The 16,333-nt window shown below is 38.9% G+C and overlaps 1 protein-coding gene across 1 annotated transcript in view; it reads right to left on the minus strand.

Moving 5' to 3' along the window:
* The window catches only part of USP8 (ubiquitin specific peptidase 8), a 78,808-nt gene extending 62,712 nt beyond the window's left edge, over positions 1–16,096 (minus strand). Inside the window, exon 1 of the mRNA XM_047863696.1 lies at positions 15,978–16,096. The gene's annotated coding sequence lies outside the window, so the exon portion shown is untranslated. The remainder of the gene's footprint in view (positions 1–15,977) is intronic.
* Between the last annotated feature and the right edge of the window lie 237 nt (positions 16,097–16,333).

Raw genomic sequence — 16,333 nt, forward strand, 5'->3', positions numbered from 1 at the left:
CCCATGTTGGGTACATTAAATATTTACGATTGCTAGATCTTCTTGCTGGAATGTCCCCTTTATGATTATATAGTGTCCCTGTCTGTCTGTTACAGCCTTGCCCTAATGTCTATCTTGCCCAATGTAAGTATTGCTACCTTGGCTTTCTTTTGACATCCATTTACAAGATAAGTATTTCACCATCCCCTCACTTTTAATCTGCAGGTGTCTTTGGTCTGAAATGAACCTCCTGTATGCAGCATTATTCATGGGTCTTTTTTTTTTTTTTAATGCACTCTATCACCTTATGTCTTTTGACTGGAGCATTCAATTTACGTTCAAAGTAATTGTTGATAGATATGTATTTATTGCCATTTTATTACTTGTTTTGTGGTTGTTTCTACAGATTTTCTCTGATCCTTTTTTCTCTTGCTCTTTCATGATTTATTGGTTTTCTTTAGTGATATACTGGAATTCCTTTCTCTTTGTTCTTTGCATACCCATTACTGGCTTTTTATTTGTGGTTACTCTTAGGTTTATTATAACATCTTATATATATAGTAATCTATATTAAGTTGGTGATCCACTTTGTACTCCTCTCCCACCCCATGTTTTAGGTATATGGTGTCACATTTTACATCCTTTTATTTTATGAATCCTTTAATTTTTACAGAAATACTCATTTTTACTGCTCTTGTGTTTTTTACTTTTCATCCTCTCATGGTCTTTCCTTTCCATTCAATGATTTCCCTTTAATATTTCTTGTTGGGCTGGTTTAGCACTTATGAACTCCTTTAATTTTGTTTGTCTGAGAAACTCTTCATCTCTCCTTCTCTTCTGAATGCTAGCCTTTCTGGATAGAGTATTCTTGGCTGCAGATTTTTCCCTTTCAGCACTTTGAATATATTATGCCACTCCCTTCTGGCCTGCAGTTTCTGCTGCAAAATCTGCTTACAGGCTTATGGGGCTTCACTTGTATGTAACTATCTTCTTTTCTCTTGCTGCTTTAAGAATTTTTTATTACTACTTTTTGCCATTTTAATTAATATGTTTTGTGGTATGGACCTCCTTGCATTAATTTTTTTGGGAAGATCTCTGCGCCTCCTAGACTTGGATATCTGTGTCCTTTCCCAGATTAAGGAAGTTTTCAGCTATTATTATTTCTTCAAATAAATTTTCTATCCCCTTTTCTCTTCTTCGGAGATCCCTATAATGCAGATGTTACTACACTTGATGGAGTCAGAGTTCCCTACAACTATTCTCAATTTACCTAATTTCCTTTCCTCTCCTTTGCTCAGCTTGGTTACTTTCCATTACTCTTCCAGGTCATTAATTTGTTCCTCTGCCTCATCTAGTTTGCTATTTATTCCATCAGGTGTATTTTAATTTCATTTATTGTGTTCCTCTTTTTTTTGTTTAATGTTTTTTTTTTTTTTTTTTTTTTTTTTTTGAGAGAGACTGAGCAGGAGCAGGGGAGGGACAGAGAGAGAGGGAGACACAGAATCCAAAACAGGCTCCAGGCTCTGAGCTGTCAGCACAGAGCCCGATGCGGGGCTTGAACCCACAAACCCCAAGATCATGACCTGAGTCGAAGCTGGACACTTAACCAACTGAGCCACCCAGGTGTCCCTCATTTATAGTGTTCTTGATATCTGGTTCTGTTTTCTTTGTTAAGTGTCTCATTCGCTGATGTAGTCCACTCTTTTCTCAAGTCCAGTGAGTTATCTTAGTGATCATTACTTTAAATTCTTTAGCAGGCACATTATATCCATTTCACTTAGGCTTCTGTTGCGGTGTGGTCTTGTTCTTTCATTTTGGACATATTTCTCTGTCTCCTCATTTTGTTAACTTTGTTTCTCTGTGGTAAGAAGTTAAGCTACATCTCTTGCTCTTCACGTTAATGGCCTTATGAAGAGGTCCTGTAATGTCCTGTGTTCAATGTCCCCTGTTCCCCAGGGCCTGGTGCTTCAGGGAGTATCTCCCATGTGTGTTGCGTGTGCTCTGCTGTTGAGAACCTGGCCTCTTTTTCCTTCAATCCAGTTGTCTGCAGAGGCTCTCTTTGCCTGTTGTGGGCAGTGTTTGATCCCGGGTGGGGTGGGACACATTTTAACGAGGTGTGTGGTGGTCAGCTTGCGAAATGAGATGTTGTCACTGCTGCCGGTATTACTGAGGTCCCACAAAATGCATGTGTCGGGAGACAAGGTGTTGGTGGGGTCTGTGCCAGTCTTCTGGGGGAGGGGGCCTGCGGTGCCCAGACTGAGCCAAGTGTGACTGGGAAGGGCGATCTGCCAAGTACAGGGATCAGGCTTGGTGTAAGCAAATTACGTAGTGAGTGTTGGTGCTATGCTGGTTCCTGCAGGTGGCACTGTGTTTACACTGGGGAGAGTGTGCCAGCTCCTTTGTTCCTGTTGGGGTCTCTCTGTGATCCCTGCCTCTCTAGGCCACACTCTGAATAAATCACTCTCTTTCCCACTTGCTCCCAGTGTTTTTCAAACTGCTGCTTCCAGGCTGTATCTTCATGAGCTGTTTGTCGTGCTGTCTCTTTAAGGTTGGGGACTCCACTTCCTAACACCTTCCTGGCTCTCCAAGAGCCCAAGCCTGCTGAGTTTTAAAATCCCAGGCTTTAAGTCCCACCGGTAAAATCCCAGGCTCTAAGTCCCACCAGTTGTAAGAACTCACAAAATGCAGCTCCTCTCGCTTTCAAAGCAAATGCTATGGGAAAATGTCTCCCCTGTGTGGGCTCTCTGGTGTGAAGCTCTCTTTTTTTTTGCCCTTCTTCTTACCACCAGTTCCCTCCCCACCATAGATAGCTGCAGTTCATTTTGCTTCCAAACTGTATCTCTGCCCTCCCTACCTTCTCTGATGGGGCCTTCTTCTTCCACACCTTTAGCTGTGGAATTTGTTATGCCAGTCTCCAAATAATTTTCTGGGCCATTTACACTGATGTGAGTGTTATCTAGTAGTAACTCTGGGACAAGGTGAGCTTAGGGTTCTCCTACTCTACCATCTTCCCAGCCAGCAATAAAGTATTTTTTAATTTAGCAATGTAGTTTTTTAGACCTATGCTATTGCACACTAAATAGACTATAGTACAGTGTAAACATAACTTTCATATGGATTAGGAAACAAAAACATTCATTTGGTTCTTTTTATTGCAATATTTGTTTTATTGCAGTGGTCTGGAACTGAACTCACAATGCCTCCAAGGTATGCCTGTAACTACATTAATGCATTTAACAGACTGTAACTTTTCCCCCCATCATTTCCTTTCACTATCTTAATGCTCTTCCTTTTATCAGTTTACTTTTATTAGATGAGTGGTCATCAATGAATATCTAATCCTGAAAAGCTGAGTAAGGTACAACTTAGGGGGAAAAAGGCATCTGTTCACTTTTGTGAAACTCCAAAGGCACCCTGATTTGCTTTGATTCTAGTCATTTTTTATATTAAATACTAATATTTTGTGATTTTTTAAAACTTATTCCTTCTAACCCTGTACAATCAACCGACTGCCTTAGTCACCAAACCTAGCTGTCTATTTTTCTCTAAAAGTTACATTTTTATAACATTCATGCTTTTCCATCTTATACTTGCTCTATGCACCTACAAACACATGTTTAATCAAATGCTTTACTTAGCAGTTTCAGATCTCTGCATTTAGGAACAAGTCTTAAATAGAAGCACTTTCTACACTTGTCTCTCCACCCTGCGTTCTGTGACTAAAGCCAAAGGGATAGGGGAGGAAAAAAAACCTTCGGACCACACCATCATTCCCAAATGGATCAAAAACATTAAATGTCCTTCTAGTTACATATCTAATTCATCAACAATTCATCACAAAAACAGGTCACAGCACCCATTAAGTAGAGTATGACAGGGATCCCTTGGATTTCCTCACAATTACAGAGACTACAGCATTGTCTGAGTATCTTAACTTGCAAAAAACACTATGTTATGTATTAAAGATATAAAGGGTATATAAGACATGGTCCGTGACTTTCCAAGATAAACAGTTTAACCATAGAACACCCTTTCTTCCCCCATTCCCACCTCCTGCCTATCCCCCCAACTCTGAGTGAAAAAGCAGGAATATATATAACACCATTTGTATAAAGTTTTAAAACAAATTAAATTTAACAGTGTATTGCTTAAAGATACAAATAAGATAAATCTATAAAGACAGACAGGAAATGATAAACATAAATTCTGTATCTGGAGAGGCAGAGAGAGGATGTAATCAGGAGACACATACAAGGTATCAGTAAGGTTTTATTCCTCAGCTTCAGTGGCACACTTGAAGGTGATCATACGGTAATCATTTTATTGTCATGCTTCATAACATATAAAAGAATTTAAGTAATGTACTTAACATAGATCTCATAAAAAATTTTAAAGAAAGCAATTAACTATGAGTATAACAATGCAAATATGAATAAAAATGTGCAATTGTATATAAATATGAAAACACCCAGACACATGTGAAAGTTAGGAAGTATGGGTAAAACAAAGACAAAATATGTATGTTTTAAAATATTGATTTAAAAAAATATATTTAGAGGGGCACCTGGGTGGCGCAGTCGGTTAAGCGTCCGACTTCAGCCAGGTCACGATCTCGCGGTCTGGGAGTTCGAGCCCCGCGTCAGGCTCTGGGCTGATGGCTCAGAGCCTGGAGCCTGTTTCCGATTCTGTGTCTCCCTCTCTCTCTGCCCCTCCCCCGTTCATGTTCTGTCTCTCTCTGTCCCAAAAATAAATAAATGTTGAAAAAAAAAATTTTTTTTTAATAAAAAAATAAATAAATAAAAAATATTTAGAATATTGGAAGAGCCTGATATATAAATCTTTTGGAATATAGCTTCCATACAGTGGTGTGAATAGAAGCAAAAGCATGAGCATTAAGGAATAAAGAAATGGAAACATTGTAGATAGCTTGAAAAATAAAAAACTGGCAATAAAAAAGAGAATGCTGGGATAGAGTTGGATAGTGCTCCAGGAACATGATTTCTACTGAAATATAAGAAGCAATAGTTGAGGAGTAATACATTTGACTAAAGGAAAGCACAGTAAGGTCAAGAAACTCTTAAGGAAGGTGTTTAAGGAAACATATAGCAGAGGGCAGGGGACACTGGAGCTGGGACTATTAATGAGGCCAGAAGACAGATAATGGTAACAAGAGCTATTTCTGACTCTTCTGCCCTCAAGTAGCTCAGCTAAGATCTTAGGCTTACTTAGCCAACAGTGAACAAATATCTGCTCCCCCAATACAAACCACCTCTTGAAATGTAATTCCCCCAAAACCCAATCATTTTTTGTTGGTGATACTAGTAAGTGTGCTAAGACAGGGACTAAAGCCAGAGTTAGGCAGAGTAACCAGGTACCAGTCTGACAGTACCTGTTTTGCCAACTCTATTCTCTATCTGGGTCACAAGTTAGTGGTCTAACCACAGAATATATGTTCAAAAAGTCAGATAGAGCCTATTTTGTTGATTCATGACAATTAGGTTTCTTGGCTGGGAAAGAAAGCTATTGATTTGAACCTTCTAAAATTAAGGTCTAGACAATATTCTCAGTTGCATTTGTTTTTCATGATTACCTTTAAAGCTTGGATCTTTGAAAGACAAATAATACAAAAACTAATTATGCTACCTAGGTAACTTAAAATAGGAAACCATTAGCTATCTCAAGATTAAATTCAATTCAAACATTCACAGATATCCTGCTGTATAAAAGATATTGTGCTGCCAAGAACTCAAAGATTAGATATCTCTTGCCTCAACAAGTTTAAAAAAATTAACGTGAAAGAGAAAGCTGGAAGCAATGGTAATACAACACATAAGATATCCAACTATAAAGAGTTACAAACATTGTACAATAAGAAAAATTAACAAGGAAGATTAACCATGAGAAGAGGGATCTTGGAAGAGACAGCATTTATGTGAATCTTGGTAAAAGGCTTTTGACAGGAAAAAAATCAAAGAACATCTTTAGGAACTAGCTGATATAGGGAAAGAACTAAGACCTACTAGACAGGAAAGCCTGAAAAAATAGTCTGGGAACAGAAAATGGAAGGCCTTGAATGTCACATTAAAGCATTCACTTTGTTTTCTAAAGGTAATAACCATAAGGTTCTGAAGAAGAGAGTTACATGATCCAAACTGGCAACACTACAAAGTTAGGTTTTAAAAGACTGGAGATAAAGAAGACACTAGTAACCTATGATAATGATCCTAAGGAAAGATGATGAAGGTCAGAACTAGGGCAGGAGAGATGGAATGGAGGAGGCAGATACAAGAGACACTGCAAAGGTAGAATAACAGGGATTGGCTAACAATTAAATACATGGAGGGAAAGTACAATAATAAGATTACGGTGACAAAGTTTTTTCTGAGGGTTTCTGGGAGAAAGATTGTATTTTTTTTTTCAATGTTTTATTTATTTTTTGGGACAGAGAGAGACAGAGCATGAACGGGGGAGGGGCAGAGAGAGAGAGAGGGAGACACAGAATCGGAAACAGGCTCCAGGCTCTGAGCCATCAGCCCAGAGCCTGACGTGGGGCTCGAACTCACGGACCGCGAGATCGTGACCTGGCTGAAGTTGGACGCTTAACCGACTGCGCCACCCAGGCGCCCCATGAAAGATTGTATTTTTTAAAGTGAACTTCTCTGTCCTTATTTGATTTTTTTTTTTAAGATTTTATTTTTAAGTAATCTCTACACCCACTCCAATTTATAACCCCGAGATGAAGAGTAGCATGCTCTACTGACTGAGCCAGCCAGGCACCCCTGTCATTATTTGATTTTTGAGAATAGCTGAAATAAGAAAACATTTTCTCTAATAAAAGGACCAAGGTTGTTTTCATTTTCATTCACAAAATTATATAAATTATGCTGTTAAATAAGATGCCTGGTATTAAAAATACTTAACAGTACTGCCTTAATTGCTGTTTGTCTCTACAAGCACACATTCTACAGAAGTCAAAGTACAAGGTAAAGAGTATTTCCCCTAAACAAATAAGACAGCAAAGAAGGATACATGTGTAACTTAAATCTATGCGAAATTTAATGTGTTAAATTCCTGATAAGTCATTCTGCTACACTTTAAAGTGAAAACCTCTAAAGAGATTTCAAAATAGACTGACAAAATAAATTAAGGGCTGTATCACTGGATGAAATCATAATTTATTTGGGCTGTAACAGTAAAAACAAGAAAAAGAGCAGCAGCAGTTTGTTGTTGTCACAACAATCCTACTGATCCTTATAAAATGTTTAATATGTATAGAACTCAATTTATACAGTCTACTTGTTTAGCTCTAGAACTGAATATAACATACAGCCCACTAAAACTGTGTTATGCTTCAGAAAGGTTTGTAAATTAAAAACAAATAAAAACAAAAAAGGATATGTAAGAAAAATTAAAGTTCTTCTAAAAAATTAATTTTCTTAAGATGTGTAAATCTGATAAAGATGAAATATTTCAGGGGCGCCTGGGTGGCTCAGTCAGTTAACCATCTGACTCTTGATTTCGGCTCAGGTCATGATCTCAGAGTTTGTGAGTTTGAGCCCCGCATAGGGCTTTGCACTGACAGGGTGGAGACCGCTTGGGATTCTCTCTCCTCTCTCTCTGCCTCTCCCCTGCTCACTATCTTTCTCTCAAAATAAATAAATAAACTTAAAAAAAAAAAAAAAAGATGAAATACTTCAGCTTCAGTCAAACGGCAATGCTCCAAAAGTGAAATCCAGACAGTACTGAAATGAGCTAACAATGGGGGAAGGAAAGGGAACGCAGATGTATCCACTCTCTGTTTATGACATCCTTCTGATTCTTCCAAAGAGAAAAAGTAGAAATGAGATGACCTGAACCACAAAGACTATAAAGTAAAAAAAGTGAAGACTGAGGTTTGTGGTATTCAAACTGGTCCTGATATCTGAACTAGGGCTTCACACGAGCCACTGCCTGGGTTCTTGGCAAAGCTGAAAGGAAAGCAAAGTTTGTCTCCAGCAGGCATCCATCATCTCATCTCATCTCTACCCTTCTGACAGCAATAGCACTCATTGTATCTTCTGATTGCCTTATGTGTCATATAAGGCATTCTATACTCATTCTAATTTAAATGCCATAGGGTAGTAAGTATTCATGAAATGTTTTAATTTTTTTTTAGTGTTTATATTTGAGAGAGGGAGAGAGAGACAGAGCATGAGCAGGGGAGGGGCAGAGAGAGAGAGACGGAGACTCAGAATCTGAAGCAGGCTCCAGCTCTGAGCTGTCAGCACGCAGCCCGATATGGGGCTTGAACTCACAAACCGTGAGATGATGACCTGAGCCAGAGTCAGATGCTTAACTGACTGAGCCACCCAGGCACACCTCATGAAATGTTTTAAAGTACTCTTAAAGTTGGGGCACCTGGGTGGCTCAGTCACTTAAGCGTTCAACTCTTGATTTCAGTTCAGGTCATGATCTCACAGTTCATGGGATCGAGCCCTGAATCGGGCTCTGCTGTCTGACAGCACAGAGCCTGCTTGGGGTTCTCTCTCTCACTCTCACTCTCTCTCTCTCTCTCTCTGTCCCTTCCCCACTCATGCTCTCTCAAAATAAATAGATTAAAAAAAATAATAAGGTAATCCTAAAGTATTAAAAGGCTCAACCCCTTCAAGAATTAGTGACTGCTAAAACTTATTTTCTAAATATTTTCTAAGTATCTGCTATGTGTCTAGCACTTGCTGTGTGACAGTAGTGTTTTAAAAATCCACCTACACCTGGGTGGCTCAGTTGGTTGAGTGTCTGAATCTTAACTATCAGCTCAGGTTGTGGTCTCACAGTCATGGGATCAAGCCCCATGTTGGGCTATGTGCTGACAGCATGGAGCCTGCTTGAGATTCTATCTCTCCCTCTCTCTCTGCTCCTCCCCTGCTCTCACGCACACACACACTCTGTCTCTCTCAAAATAAATACTCAAAAAAATTTTTTAACACTTTATTGTAAAGTAGGTTTTGTGATAGATGGCTTTGCTCAACTATTGGCTAATGTAAGTGATCTGAGCACGTTTAAGGTAGCCTAGGCTAAGCTATGATGTTTGTTAGGTTAGGTGTATTACATGCATTTGTAGCTTAATGATATTTTCAATTTATGATGGATTTATTGAGACATTACCCCATCATAAATTGAGAAGGATTTGTAATCCCTATAGTATTCCTTATTTTTTTAAGACCATTTAGAAGGTCACAATCAGCATTTAAAAAATAAAATTGATGAGAAAATATGAGAGCATGTCACATATGGTAAGGTTAAGTATTGTTTCATCAAACTTTAGTTTTGTTTATATGCATATGCATATACAGAACACTGGGTTGAAATGTAAAATGTATTTCTTACTATAGGTTACAAATGAAAAAGTGTACAAGTTCTGCAGAGTAATGCTATTCCAAGTGTGGCCCACAGACCAGTGATGGTTGGGGAACTGTCACCCGTGTGTGATAACATAAGAAATTTATGAAAGAATGTAAATCAATTAAGCACACTGAAGTTGTTATAGGAGCAAGACTTTCTCTGTGAAGAAAGCAATCCACTGATTCATATTCAAGCCTATCACACAGATTGACTACTTCGAGTGACACTGCTCTAGAGGATAAAGAGAGTCACCACAGGGCTTCTGATTCAAATCTTAGTTTAGTTACCAAGACCAATCTAATACTTATTAAATAATAAGCCATCAACTAATTGCTACTCTGTACATTAATATGTGACTCCAGTCACTGGGAAGTCAAAAGAAGGAGAAAATGCAGTGTAGCTTCTTCCAGCCACTCTCTTCTCTTTTGTGCTGGTCCTTCTGCTTTCAAGGACCAACTTAAGGTCCACTTCTTCCATCCTTGATGGCCCCAGTTCTTGGAAGTTCATTTCTTGATCTCAGGTCTACAGTATGTGTAATCTATGTCATTGCCTTTGCCTTAGTATGGTATTTGGGCCAAATGACAGTTATGACTAGGTTTTAAGACCCTCATACCTCATAAACATGCAGTGTTCATGATGATGTGATGAAGCAGAGACAGAAATTAGCCCTATGGATGAGATTTAGCTATGAACAGAGAGAAAGGAGGGCATTCCAGAAGAGGAAACCAACATGAACAAAGACACAAAATGAGGAATTAGTATGGGAAGGCAATGAAAAAAATAAGGAATACTATAGGGATTACAAATCCTTCTCAATTTATGATGGGGTAATGTCTCAATAAATCCATCATAAATTGAAAATATCATTAAGCTGAAAATGCATGTAATATACCTAACCTAACAAACATCATAGCTTGACCTAGCCTACCTTAAACGTGCTCAGATCACTTACATTAGCCAATAGTCGGGCAAAGCCATCTATCACAAAACTTACTTTACAATAAAGTGTTAAATATCTCATATAATTTATTGTATACTGAAACTGAAAACAGAATAGTTGGAGTGTATCAGTTGTTTACCCTCACTATCACATGGCTGACTGGGTGCTCTGGCTCACTGCCACTGCCCAGCATCACAAGAGAATATACCACATAGTGTTGCCTGGGAAAAGATCAAAATTCAAAATTTGAAGTACGGTTTCTACCGAATGTGTATCACTTCTGCGTCATCAAAAAGTTGAAAAATCCTAAGTCAAACCATTGTAAATTGGGCACCATCAGTACTGGGAAATTATCAGATCAATGGATTACATGCAAATGTACTCTTTACGTGTCACTACTCTGACATGCTAGATCCCTAGCACCTACCTCAGTCCTTACAGTCAACACTTAATAATGGTTGGCTAACAATAAATTATATTAGGTAAGGAGATGGAGTCATATCATGGAGGACTTCTGAAGCCGTCAAGTATTGTTTATATTTTATTCAGCAGGCAATAAACTAGTTTTGTTTTGTTTTTTTTTTTGAGAGAGAGAGAGAGAGAGAGGGAGAGAGGGAGACAGAGAGGAAGGGAGAGAGAAGAGCAAGCAGGGGAGAGGGAGAGAGAGACTCTTAGGCCCCAACGTGGGGCTCAATCTCATGGGGGCTCAATCTCACGACTATGAGATCATGACCTGGGCCACAATCAAGAGGTGGACGCTTAACCAATTGAGTCACCCAGGCACCCCTAAACCAGTTTTGAAGGGAAAAATGGTATCTCAGGGCAGGTCAAAGTGGGAATATACAAGATGGATGTGAAGAAACAAGAACAAAAGAATAATACTTTGTAATCCCTTACAGCTATTCTTGGATAAGAATTAGCAGGCCGTTGCACTTAAGAGAACACAAAAAGGCAGAAGCATGCTTTTGTAACAGACTGAAACAGAAAATTTTCTCTTCTGTACACACACACACACACACACACACACACACACACACACCACAGAATGGTAGTGCTACTAACAACAACAACAAAATGAATACTGTGGTCTTAAAAATGTCAGTTTACCGCAGCACTTCTCAACCTGGGCACTACTCCTATTTTGGACCAGATAAAAATTTGTTGTGGGAGGCTGCTCTCTGCATTGTAGGATATTTAGGAGCATCCCTGGACTCTACCCACTAGATGCCAGTAGTATTCATCTCCATCCTGTTGTGACAACCAAAAATGTCTCCAGACATTCCTGAATGACCTCTGGGGGGCAAAATTACTCCCAAATGAGAACTATTGATTTACAGAAAATTTTGAACATGTATACAAAAAGAACAACACCTAAAGATGTCTTGACAGAGATATAAATATGTAATTAGAGACTTGGTCCATAGAGAGACCAGACAAATATTAAATCAACTATTAAAGCATTAATGTTAATTTTGATAATCCCTATTGTTTTGGGAGATAACAAAGTATTGACACTTAAATGATATATTATCTAGGATGTGGTTCAAAATAATCTGGTTTTCTTCACTTTTATGTATACTTTAAGATTTCTATAATAGTTTTTAAAACACAGACATCATTTATGCTAATAATAAATCAGGAGAATGAATCAAGGAAATAAGATCGTGTTTCTCTATAACTGATAATATACTTGAAGGGCTCAGAACCTGGTGGGGAGGAGTATGAAAGGGAATATTTCTAAAAGAGGAAAGAAACAGCCTGAAGAAAAACCAGATAAGTGCAACGTCATGAAAAGCACAAAAAAAGAGCTTCAAAGAACTTTAAGTTCTTACAATGCTTAAAAAGAAAAAAAAAAAGAATAAACTAGTCCTAGTTTTGAAGACTGACTGTATAAATTGTCTTCTATTTGGCAAACATTTATTAGACTCCCTACATCTATTCAAGGTGCCATGTCAGAAGCTATAAGAAATACACAGACTATACCTCCTAACAAAGCTTCCACCTTTTAAGATGAAAGAGAAGTACATAATGTTAATATAAAGCAAAGAACCATCATATAGGTACTAACAAACCATGCCAAAATCTGTAACTTGAATTAAGACTATTCCTAGAAAGAAACCAGAAGGGTAACTGTTTTCTGTAACAGGTGTCTACTTACATTTATAACCTTAATCCATTTTGTACATCTTCTCCCTATCTCCTTAATTTTTTTTAGCATATGCAAGAATAGATGAACAGGGAACCACATCACTTAGTATGTACCAAAAACCACCATAAACAAAAGCAGACATGCTTCTCAATCTTAGCTGTAGAATCCCCTAAAGAATTTTTAAAAATATTGATGTGCAGAACCCACTCCTAAATGCTTATATTAGAATCTTAGAGCATGGGACTTGCACACAGGTATTTTTTAAAAGCTCCTCAGGTAAATTCTAACACGTGGTCAAGACAGATCCATGGACATAAAAAATGGATATAAGCATGTTACTAAAAGCAGTGAAACAGTATGACGATGACAATTAGGCTCTAGTTGATATCAATATTTTAAGTCTTATGATTCCCAATCTATCAAAATAATAAGAAACCATGTTCTTTTTCTTTTTGAAGTTTATTTTTGAGAAGAAGAGAGAAAAAGAGAGAGAGAGAGAGAGAGAGAGAGAGAGAGAGAGAGAATCCCAAGAAGGCTCCGCACTGTCAGCACGGAGCCCAACATGGGCTCGAACTCACAAACCATGAGATCATAACCAGAGCCAAAGTCAGACGTGTAACTGACTGAGCTACCCAGGTGCCCTCAGAAATCATTTTCATTTTTAAAATTATGTAACTGAGAGAATAATAATTAAAATAAAACCTTCAGGATTCCTATACCCATAACTTTTTCAGGACTAATTTGTTTTGAAATTGGTATTATAACATGTAACAATTTCTCTTACTATAAAGACATACAGGTTCACATCATTATTGGTATGTTTCAGAGAATTCAGAATTATGAAAAACTAAACTGTAATGTGTTAGAGGAGACACTGACTTTATTCACCACTACACATGAGTAGTTTTACTTGAATTAGTATGGCGATAAATATGGAATTCCAAATAAGCTTAATATAATATTTCATCATTTACTATATTAAGTTTTATGTTATTAGAGCACTGTAGGTCTTGGTTTCACTTTCCATTTATTAGCACATGACTTCGGGCAAATTCCTTAAATCCTCCCAACACCAACACTGCTACTCCTCAGTTTATGTCATCTACAAAATGGGAACGATTCATCTGCTTCTACAGAGTTTTCCTAAGTACCAAATGACAAAATACCCACAGAGAAATGCTTTGAAAATTGTAACGTACTGTGAAGATACAAAGCATTATGGTTAAAGAAATCAGAAGTGTACCTTACTCCGCATCTACTATTAAATCCAAACATTAGTTTAATACAACTTTATTATAGTAGGTTAATGGCCCCCAAATTCTTTGATATTCTTCCCTCCAAAAAAGGTAGGGTCTATCACTTGGTTAGGGGAAGGCTCTGACTGCTCTAACAGAGAATGCTGGGAGCAATGCTATGCCAATTTCTGGGTCCAGCTTTAAGAGACAGCTTTCACTTCTGTCTCCTCAAATACTTGCTCTTGAAACTCAAACTCCATGCTGTGAGACGTCCAAGGCACATGAAGAGTCCATGTGCAGGCGCTCCAGATAACATCCCCAGCTGAACTCCCAGACAACATCAACTGCCACCCATACAAATGAGCCATCTGGGATATCCCACTCGAGTAAGCTTTCAGATGACTCCAAAACCTAGCTGCTTATCTAACTACAAATGCATGAAACTCTTTTTTTTTTTAAATTTTTTTTTTTCAACGTTTTTTATTTATTTTTGGGACAGAGAGAGACAGAGCATGAACGGGGGAGGGGCAGAGAGAGAGGGAGACACAGAATCGGAAACAGGCTCCAGGCTCTGAGCCATCAGCCCAGAGCCTGACGCGGGGCTCGAACTCACGGGCCGCGAGATCGTGACCTGGCTGAAGTCGGACGCTTAACCGACTGCGCCACCCAGGCGCCCCTGCATGAAACTCTTAAGTGAGAATCAACCAGCTGACCCCAGGCAGCCCAGAGAAATATAACAGATAAAACATTGTAGTTTGAAGCTACTTTGGAGTGACTCGTTATATAGCAATTTGTAACTGGGACAATAACCAATAGTTTTTTAAAAATGCTTCCTTAACTATATCTAATTTGGTTATCAACTCATATTTAATGGGCACATTTTCCCCTTAATCTCTACAAAAATAATTGCAACTTCATGTAGAAAATATGTTAGATATTTTAAGGGAAAAAAATCTAATATGCTTGATTTTAGAACTTTACAGAAGCCATTTTGGATCTTTCCCAGTATGTTCATATTACTGAACAAATGACCACAATGATTAATAAAGGTCAAGCAGATATACAGAGTTAAATGCTAGAAAGACATCTTTAAATTGTTTTTGTTTTTCTCACGCATTGTTTTCTTAAAGAATACATACCTACATGCTTACATGCAATTAATGCATATTTAGGTCATTAATAACAAGTGTTGTTTTACTATTATAAGAATCTTACTATCTAATTTTAAAGATATACCAATGTGCCACAAAAAAAGGGATACACGTTTCAAGGCAGCCAGAGCAATATGATAAAAGCAAAGCACAACCTACATCACCTTTCAGACAAACTGGTCCAGTACTGTGGAGTCACAAGAAACTATTTAAATCCATCAGAAAGACATTTGACAATGAACCTTAAACAGAATCTGTTGAAATGCAAAATCTGCTTACAGAGCAAAGCCCCAGAGCAAGCCTAGAACAGGTACAGTTCCTTAACAATATCACTTGATATTTTTACTGGCTGCAGAAGACATACAAAAACTAAGACTGCTTGCAGATTCGGAAAGAGTAACATCCCTTTCATCTGAAACCCTCAAGGTGCTTAACAAATATTAAATGCCTTCAGGTAAGTATTTTGTTAGTGATTATATGACTTGCTTCAAGGTCACAGAATGAACTGGAGAAAAGAATGAACCCGAGAAGTGTGGTCTACAGCTTTATGTATAAATGAACATCAGTGCGATTCAGGGTTCTGAAATTACCAAGGTGGAGTGGAGGTGAAATTAACTTGTCCCGCAACTCCAGGAGAGAGGCCACATTTTAGCAAAAGCTTTTATTTGGGAAAGGCATATTTTAATTCTGATGAGCTTATAGGCTCTTTAAACTCATACTTGGACTTCACTAAAACCAAGTTTGACTGGGACAGAAGAGGGATTGGGAAACAGTCTAAGAGATGGTATCAAAGGCCTGGAATTGTAGCTCGACAGCAGAAAATCAGAAAACGGAGGCCAGAGGAAGCAGGTCAAAGTCGAGTCTAAGTGTCGAAGAAGAACGAGGAATGGTCAAGGCCACCTCTAAGATCGGAAAACCTGAAAAAAAACTACACGAAACTCCCTGGGTAACCCTAGGTAGGCGGCGGGAAAGACTCGAGGTTGGGCCCTTCCTCTAAAAGCCGATTCTATGTTCGGGGTTGTTCCACCCCTCTCGGCGGACAGGACTGGTCTCCCGAGTGACCAGCAGCTGGTGAAAGGAAAGGGTGTTCAATGCAGACAGCTTTCCGAGGAACAAAGGACAGGACCCAGACCCACACTCACCGTGGCGCCGGGAACGCTTGACTAACGCCGGCCTCCTCGCCAAAGGCCCATCTTCCAACAACTCGAGGAAGAATTAGCCTTCGCTAGCCCGACGGAAACCAGCCCAGCGCATCCCCTTTTCCCAGTTTGCACTGCGTTGCGACGCGTCGCGTCTCGGACGTCACGGAGGGGAGGGGCTGCGCGCGCGCCCGTGACAGCTTCCTCTTCCGCAGTCCTGCCCTTACCCGGGCGGAGGGAGGACCAAAGGGGAAGTTTGGGATGGGCGGCAAGGGCAGGGCTCAGGCTAGACTAAGTTTCCGTATGCTTGCCTGTCCGTACCCTGCGCCCTGCATTTGTCGGGCCTAGTTCAGTCACTT

The sequence above is a fragment of the Prionailurus viverrinus genome, chromosome B3 (assembly GCF_022837055.1).
Source record: "Prionailurus viverrinus isolate Anna chromosome B3, UM_Priviv_1.0, whole genome shotgun sequence".
NCBI classification, from domain to species: domain Eukaryota; kingdom Metazoa; phylum Chordata; class Mammalia; order Carnivora; family Felidae; genus Prionailurus; species Prionailurus viverrinus.